Genomic DNA, 7,114 nt, shown 5'->3' with positions numbered 1-7,114 from the left:
ATGGGAGAGGCTCGCGGCAACAACCTCTCCTATATAAGCTATTAGTGCGAGGCTCACTCTACATTAGAAATCTGTGATAGCATAGACAACTCCCTTAAAAATCCAGTTCAATGAAAAATGTGACCAAACAGCCATCCACGACACCGTTTTTGGAGCTCGCCCAGATCGGCTCGGCCAGAATGGCTTGCCCAGATTGGCTCGGCCAACATGGCTCACCCAGATCGGCTTGGCCAGCATGGTGACTTGCTGACTTGGTGAGAGTACTTCGAACTGTCAAGAACAAAGGCCAATCTAACATGCAAACTCTGCTACTGCACAAACATAGGTTGCAATTATAGAGAAATTGCAAGGCCGTCACAATGGCCCGAGGCCAATGCTCCGACTACTAAGTCAATTTTCTCCTGCAATCGCCATGCCGCCGTTCACAGAGAGATCTCCCCATTCACTTGTGATGATGCACAATCCAAGTGCTAGACATGAGCTCGCCCTTGAAAGGTCGCGTTCCAAGACATCTCGATGACACATTGGAACGACAACGCTGGAGTGCTAGACAAGGGCTCACGTTTAGATCAAGTTTTAAAATCACCAAAAAACACATGCCATGGATCGGCAACCGCTGCCTCACCTTTTCCAAAATTGAGTCATCGGAAAACATGATCTAAAGGAGAGCCGAGGAAAAGCAAGGAGATCACTTCATGCCCCTTTCATTTATTCAACATCAGCATACACTGTTTGAAAACCCAACAATCTGATCCGCCTAGACACCAATGTTGAATCAATGAAAGGGGCATGGGAGAGGCTCGCAGAAACAACCTCTCCTATATAAGCTATTAGTGCGAGGCTCACTCTGCATTAAAAATCTGCAATAGCGCAGACAACTCCCTTAAAAATCCAATTCAATGAAAAATGTGACCAAATAGCCATCCATGACACCATTTTTGGAGCTCGCCCAGATCGGGTCGGCCAGAATGGCTCGCCCAGATCGACTCGGCCAGCATGGCTCGCCCAGATTGGTTCGGCCAGCTTGGCTCAGCCAGAATGGCTCGCGCAGATTGGCTCGGCCAGCATGGCTCACCCAGATCAGGTCGGCCAGCATGGTGACTTGCTGACTTGGTGAGAGTACTTCGAACTGTCAAGAACAAAGGCCAATCTAATATGCAAACTCTGCTACTGTGCAAACATAGGTTGCAATTATAGAGAAATTGCAAGGCTGTCATAATGGCCCGAGGCCAATGCTCTGACTACTAAGTCAATTTTCTCTTACAATCGCCATGCCGCCATTCATAGAGAGATCTCCCCATTCACTTGTGATGACGCACAATCCAAGTGCTAGACCCGAGCTCACCCTTGAAAGGCCGCATTCCAAGACATCTCGATGACACATTGGAATGACAACACCGGAGTGCTAGACAAGGGCTCACGTTTAGATCAAGTTTTAAAATCACCAAAAACACACGCCATGGATCGGCAACCGCTGCCTCACCTTTTCCAAAATTGAGTCATCGGAAAACATGATCTAAAGGAGAGCCGAGGAAAAGCACTAAGATCACTTCATGCCCCTTTCATTGATTCAACATCAGCATACACCATTTGAAAACCCAACAATCTGATCTGCCTAGACACCAATGTTGAATCAATGAAAGGGGCATGGGAGAGGCTCGCAGCAACAACCTCTCCTATATAAGCTATTAGTGTTAGGCTCTCTCTGCATTAGAAATCTATGATAGCATGGACAACTCCCTTAAAAATCCAATTCAATGAAAAATGTGACCAAACAGCCATCCATGACACCATTTTTTGAGCTCAACCAGATCGGCTCGGCCAGAATGGCTCGCCCAGATCAGCTCGGCCAGCATGGCTCGGCCAGAACGGCTCGCCCAGATCGGCTCGACCAGCATGGCCTGGCCAGATCAGCTTGGCCAGCATGGCTCGGCCAGAATGGCTCACCCAGATTGGCTCGGCCAGTTCGGGTCGGCCAGAATAGCTTGGCCAACATGGCTCAGCTAGAACGGCTCGGCTAGAACGGCTCACCCAGATTGGCTCGGCCAGCATGGCTCGGCCAGAATGGCTCACCCAGATCGGCTCACCCAGATCGGCTCGGCCAGCATGGCTCGGCCAGAATGGCTCGCCTAGATCAGCTCGGCCAGCATGGACCAGCTAGATCGGCTCGGCCAGCATGGCTCGGCTAGAATGGCTCACCCAGATCAGCTCGCCCAGATTGGGTCGGCTAGAACGACTCACCCAGATCGGCTCACCTAGAATGACTCACCCAGATTGGGTCAGCCAGAATGGCTCACCCAAATCGGCTCAGCCAGCATGGCTCGGCCAGAATGGCTCGCCCAGATCAGCTCGGCCAGCAAGGCTCAGCCAGAACGGCTCAACTAGATCGGGATGGTGACTTGATGAACGGACTTAAAGATTCAACTTGGTGGGTTGACCTGGCGGGGTGACTTGATGAACGAACTTAGAGAGTCATCTTGGTGAGAGTACTTGGTGACTTGGTTGGCCGACCTGGCTGGGTGACTTGATGAAAAAACTTAAAGAGTCAACTCGGTGAGAGTGCTCGGTGGGCTGACCTGGTCACGTGACTTGATGAATGGACTTAAAGAGTTGACTTGGTGGGCCGACTTCGCTGGGTGACTTGATGAACGAACTTAAAGATTCAACTTGGTGGGTTGAACTAGCAGGGTGACTTGATGAGAGTACTTGGTGGGCCGACCTGGCAGGGTGACTTGATGAACGAACTTAGAGAGTCAACTTTGTGAGAGTACTTGGTGGGTCAAACTGGTGGGGTGACTTGATGAACGAACTTAAAGAGTCAACCTGGTGAGAGAACTTGGTGGGCCAAGCTGGCGGGGTGAATTGATGAACGAACCTAAAGAGTCGACTTTGTGAGAGTACTTGGTGGGCCGACCTGGCGGGTTGAGTTGATGACCGAACTTAAAGGGTCGACTTGGTGAGAGTACTTGGTGGGTCGACCTAGCAGGGCGACTTGATGAACGAACTTAAAGAGTCGACTTGGTGAGAGTACTCGGTGGGGTGACCTGATGAACAAACCTAAAGAGTCAACCTGGTGAGAGTACTTGGTGGGCCGACCTGGCGAGGTGACTTGGTGAGCAAACTTAAAGAGTCGACTTGGTGAGAGTAGTTGGTGGGCTGACCTGGCGGGGTGACTTGATGAACGAACTTAAAGAGTTGACCTGGTGGGCTGACTTGGTAGAGTGACTTCATGAATGAACTTAAAGAGTCCACTTGGTTGGCCGACCTGGCGGGGTGACTTGATGAACGAACTTAAAGAGTTGACTTGGTGAGAGTAATTTGTGGGCTGACCTGGCGGGGTGACTTGATGAATGAACTTAAAGAGTCGACTTGGTGGGCTGACTTGATGAATGCACTTGAAGGGTCGACTTGGTGGGGTGACTCTATGAACGGACCTAAAGAGTTGACTTGGCAAGAGTACTTGGTGGGGTGACTCGATGAAAGGACTTAAAGAGTCAACTTGGTGAGAGTACTTGGTGGGGCGACTTGATGAACGCACTTGAAGAATCAACTTGGTTAGAGTACTTGGTGGGGCAACTTGATGAACGAACTCAAAGAGTCAACTTGGTGACAGTACCTGGTGGCTCGACTTGATGAGCAAACTTAAAGAGTCAACTTGGTGAGAGTACTTGGCGGGGTGAACTGATGAACGAACTTAAAGAGTCGGCTTGGTGGGAGTACTTGGTGGGCCGACCTGGTGGGGTGACTTTATGGACGGACTTAAAGAGTCGACTTGGTTAGAGTACTTGTTCTGGTGACTTGATGAACGGACTTGAAGAGTCGACTTGGTGGGGCGACTTGATGAAAGGACTTAAAGGGTCGACTTGGTGAGAGTACTTGGCGAGGCGACTTGATGAATGGACTTGAAGGGTCAGCTTGGCGGGGTGACTTGATGAACGGACCTAAGGAGTTGACTTGGTGAGAGTACTTGGTAGGGTGAACTGATGAACGGACTTAAAGAGTCGACTTAGTGGGAGTACTTGGTGGGCTGACTTGATGAATGGACTTATAGAGTTGACTTGGTGAGAGTAGTTGTTCTGGTGACTTGATGAACAGACTTAAAGAGTTGGCTTGGCGGGGTGACTTGATGAAAGGACTTAAAGAGTCGACTTGGTGGGGTGACTTGATGAATGAACTTAAAGGGTCAACTTTGCAGAGTGACTTGATGAACAGACCTAAAGAGTTGACTTGGTGAGAGTACTTGGTGTGGTGACTTGATGAAAAGACTTAAAGAGTCGAATTGGTGAGAGTACTTGGTGGGGTGACTTGATGAACGCAGTTGAAGGGTCGACATGGTGGGGTGACTTCATGAATGGACCTAAAGAGTTGACATGGTGAGAGTTCTTGGTGGGGTGACTTGATGAACATAGTTAAAGAGTCGACTTGGTGGGAGTACTTGGTCGGGTGACTTGATGGACGCACTTGAAGAATCAACTTGGTTAGAGTACTTAGTGGGGTGACTTGATGAACGGACTTAGAGATTCGACTTGGTGGGCCGACCTGGCGGGGTTACTTGATGAACGAACTTAGAGAGTCAACTTGGTGAGAGTACTTGGTGACTTGGTGGGCTGACCTGGCCGGGTGACTTGATGAACAAACTTAAAGAGTCGACTTGGTGAGAGTGCTCTGTGGGCTGACCTGGTCATGTGACTTGATGAACGGACTTAAAGAGTTGACTTGGTGGGCCGACTTAGCTGGGTGACTTGATGAACGAACTTAAAGAGTCGACTTGGTGGGTCAAACTAGCAGGGTGACTTGGTGAGAGTACTTGGATGGCCGACCTGGAAGGGTGACTTGATGAACGAACTTAGAGAGTCGACTTTGTGAGAGTACTTGGTGGGTCAAACTGGCGGGGTGACTTGATGAACGAACTTAAAGAGTCGACCTGGTGAGAGAACTTGGTGGGCCAAGCTGGTAGGGTGAATTGATGAACGAACCTAAAGAGTTGACTTTGTGAGAGTACTTGGTGGGCCAACCTGGCGGGGTGAGTTGATGACCGAACTTAAAGGGTTGACTTGGTGAGAGTACTTGGTGGGCCGACCTGGTGGGGCGACTTGATGAATGAACTTAAAGAGTCAACTTGGTGAGAGTACTCGGTGGGGTGACCTGATGAAAAAACCTAAAGAGTCGACCTGGTGAGAGTACTTGGTGGGCCGACCTGGCAGGGTGACTTGGTGAACAAACTTAAAGAGTCGACTTGGTGAGAGTAGTTGGTGGGCTAACCTAGCGGGGTGACTTGATGAAAGAACTTAAAGAGTCGACCTGGTGGGCTGACTTGGTAGAGTGACTTCATGAACGAACTTAAAGAGTCCACTTGGTGGACCGACCTGGCGGGGTGACTTGATGAACAAACTTAAAGAGTTGACTTGGTGAGAGTAATTTGTGGGCTGACCTAGCGGGGTGACTTGATGAATGAACTTAAAGAGTCGACTTAGTGGGGTGACTTGATGAATGCACTTGAAGGGTCAACTTGGTGGGGTGACTCTATGAACGGACCTAAAGAGTTGACTTGGTGAGAGTACTTGGTGGGGTGACTCAATGAAAGGACTTAAAGAGTCGACTTGGTGAGATTACTTGGTGGGGCGACTTGATGAACGCACTTGAAGAATCAACTTGGTTAGAGTGGGCCCAACAAGGTGATGTGGTGAGTGGGCCTAACAAGGTGAGTTGGTGGGGCGACTTGGCGAGTGGTATTAGAGAGCCAACGTGGTGAGGTGACTCGGCGAGTTGGTTCGTTGAGATGACATGGTGAGTTGACTTGGCGAGTCGACCTGGCAAGCGAACTTAAAGAGTCGACTTGGCAACGTACTCGAGTTGACTTGGTGAGGTGACCTAGCGAGCACACTCAAAGAGTCAACATGGTGAGGTGACTCATTGAGTCACATTGGTGAGGTGACTCATGGTGAGGAGCTATCCTTGAGGCGACTTGGTGGCCCTACTTGATTAGTCAACTTGGTAAGCCGACCTGACGAGCTGACACGGTGAGTGGGCTTAAAGAGGCGAAGACTTGGTGGGGTAACTCGGCAAGCCAACTTATCGAGACGAGATGGTGAGTCGACTTGTTGAGCTAACATGGTGAGTGGGCTTAGAGAAGCAACTCGATGGGGCAACTTGGTGAGCGCACCTACTGGGGCAAGGTGGTAAAATGACTAGGTGATTCGACTTGGTGAGCTGACTTAGGGAGCTAACTTGGTGAGTGAACTTAAGGGGTCGACTTGGTGAGGAAACCTGAATAGTCAACTCAGTGAGCTGACTTGGGGAGCCGACATGGTGAGCGGTCTTAAAGAAGAGGTGACCTAGTGGGGCAATCTGGTGAGGCGAGACGGTGAGTCATCTTGGTGAGCCAGCTTGACAAGCTATGAGCAGACTTAAAGAGTCAATTCTTGATTTGGAAAAGACCACATGGTTAGATGACTTGGTGAGGTGACCTGGCTAGCAAAATTGGCAAGCAAACTTATAGAATTGACTTGCTGTCCCCAGCCAGGATTGCACGCCTGGGTCGACCCAACTTGGGTCACCCGACTAGGTCAACCCATCTCCGTCGCCCCAGCCTTGAGCGACCTGACTAGGTCGCCAGAGTGGGTCGATGAGGGGAAAAAAAAAAAACAAATAAAATCATGGGAGGCCCTGTACAGTGAAAAGTGCTAAATTTTGGGCATTAAAAAAAAAAAAAAACAAGTTACTTGCTTTTGGATCACGCACAAGTTTTAGTTCACGTATTGCCGAGCTGACTCAAGGCGTTACGCCTAGCTAGCCAGATTCGAGGTAGGGTAGCTGAAATGATCTGATTTGAGAATTTTCTTTATTACCCGATTTTGGATCGCACAAAGGGCTCGAGTCACGTAGCATCGAGGTGCCCTGGGTGACATGATTCGAGTGAAAAGTCGATGGTGGCATGAGTCGTGCAAAAAAATTGGAGTCCATTAAGGCTTGAGGCACTTCGAGTCCAGGTTGTCGAGGCGGGTCGGGTTGAAAACTTTGGGCATTAACCAAAAAGAAAAATTTAACTGCTTTTGGATCATGTACACGGCTCGAGGCACTTAGAATCAAGTCGAGCATGGTGACATGAGTCGTG

This window comes from Cupressus sempervirens, chromosome 1 (assembly GCF_028749045.1).
Source record: "Cupressus sempervirens isolate cs-2001-9-10 chromosome 1, ASM2874904v1, whole genome shotgun sequence".
In the NCBI taxonomy this organism is placed as follows: domain Eukaryota; kingdom Viridiplantae; phylum Streptophyta; class Pinopsida; order Cupressales; family Cupressaceae; genus Cupressus; species Cupressus sempervirens.
Note: the sequence above shows the minus strand (reverse complement) of the source record.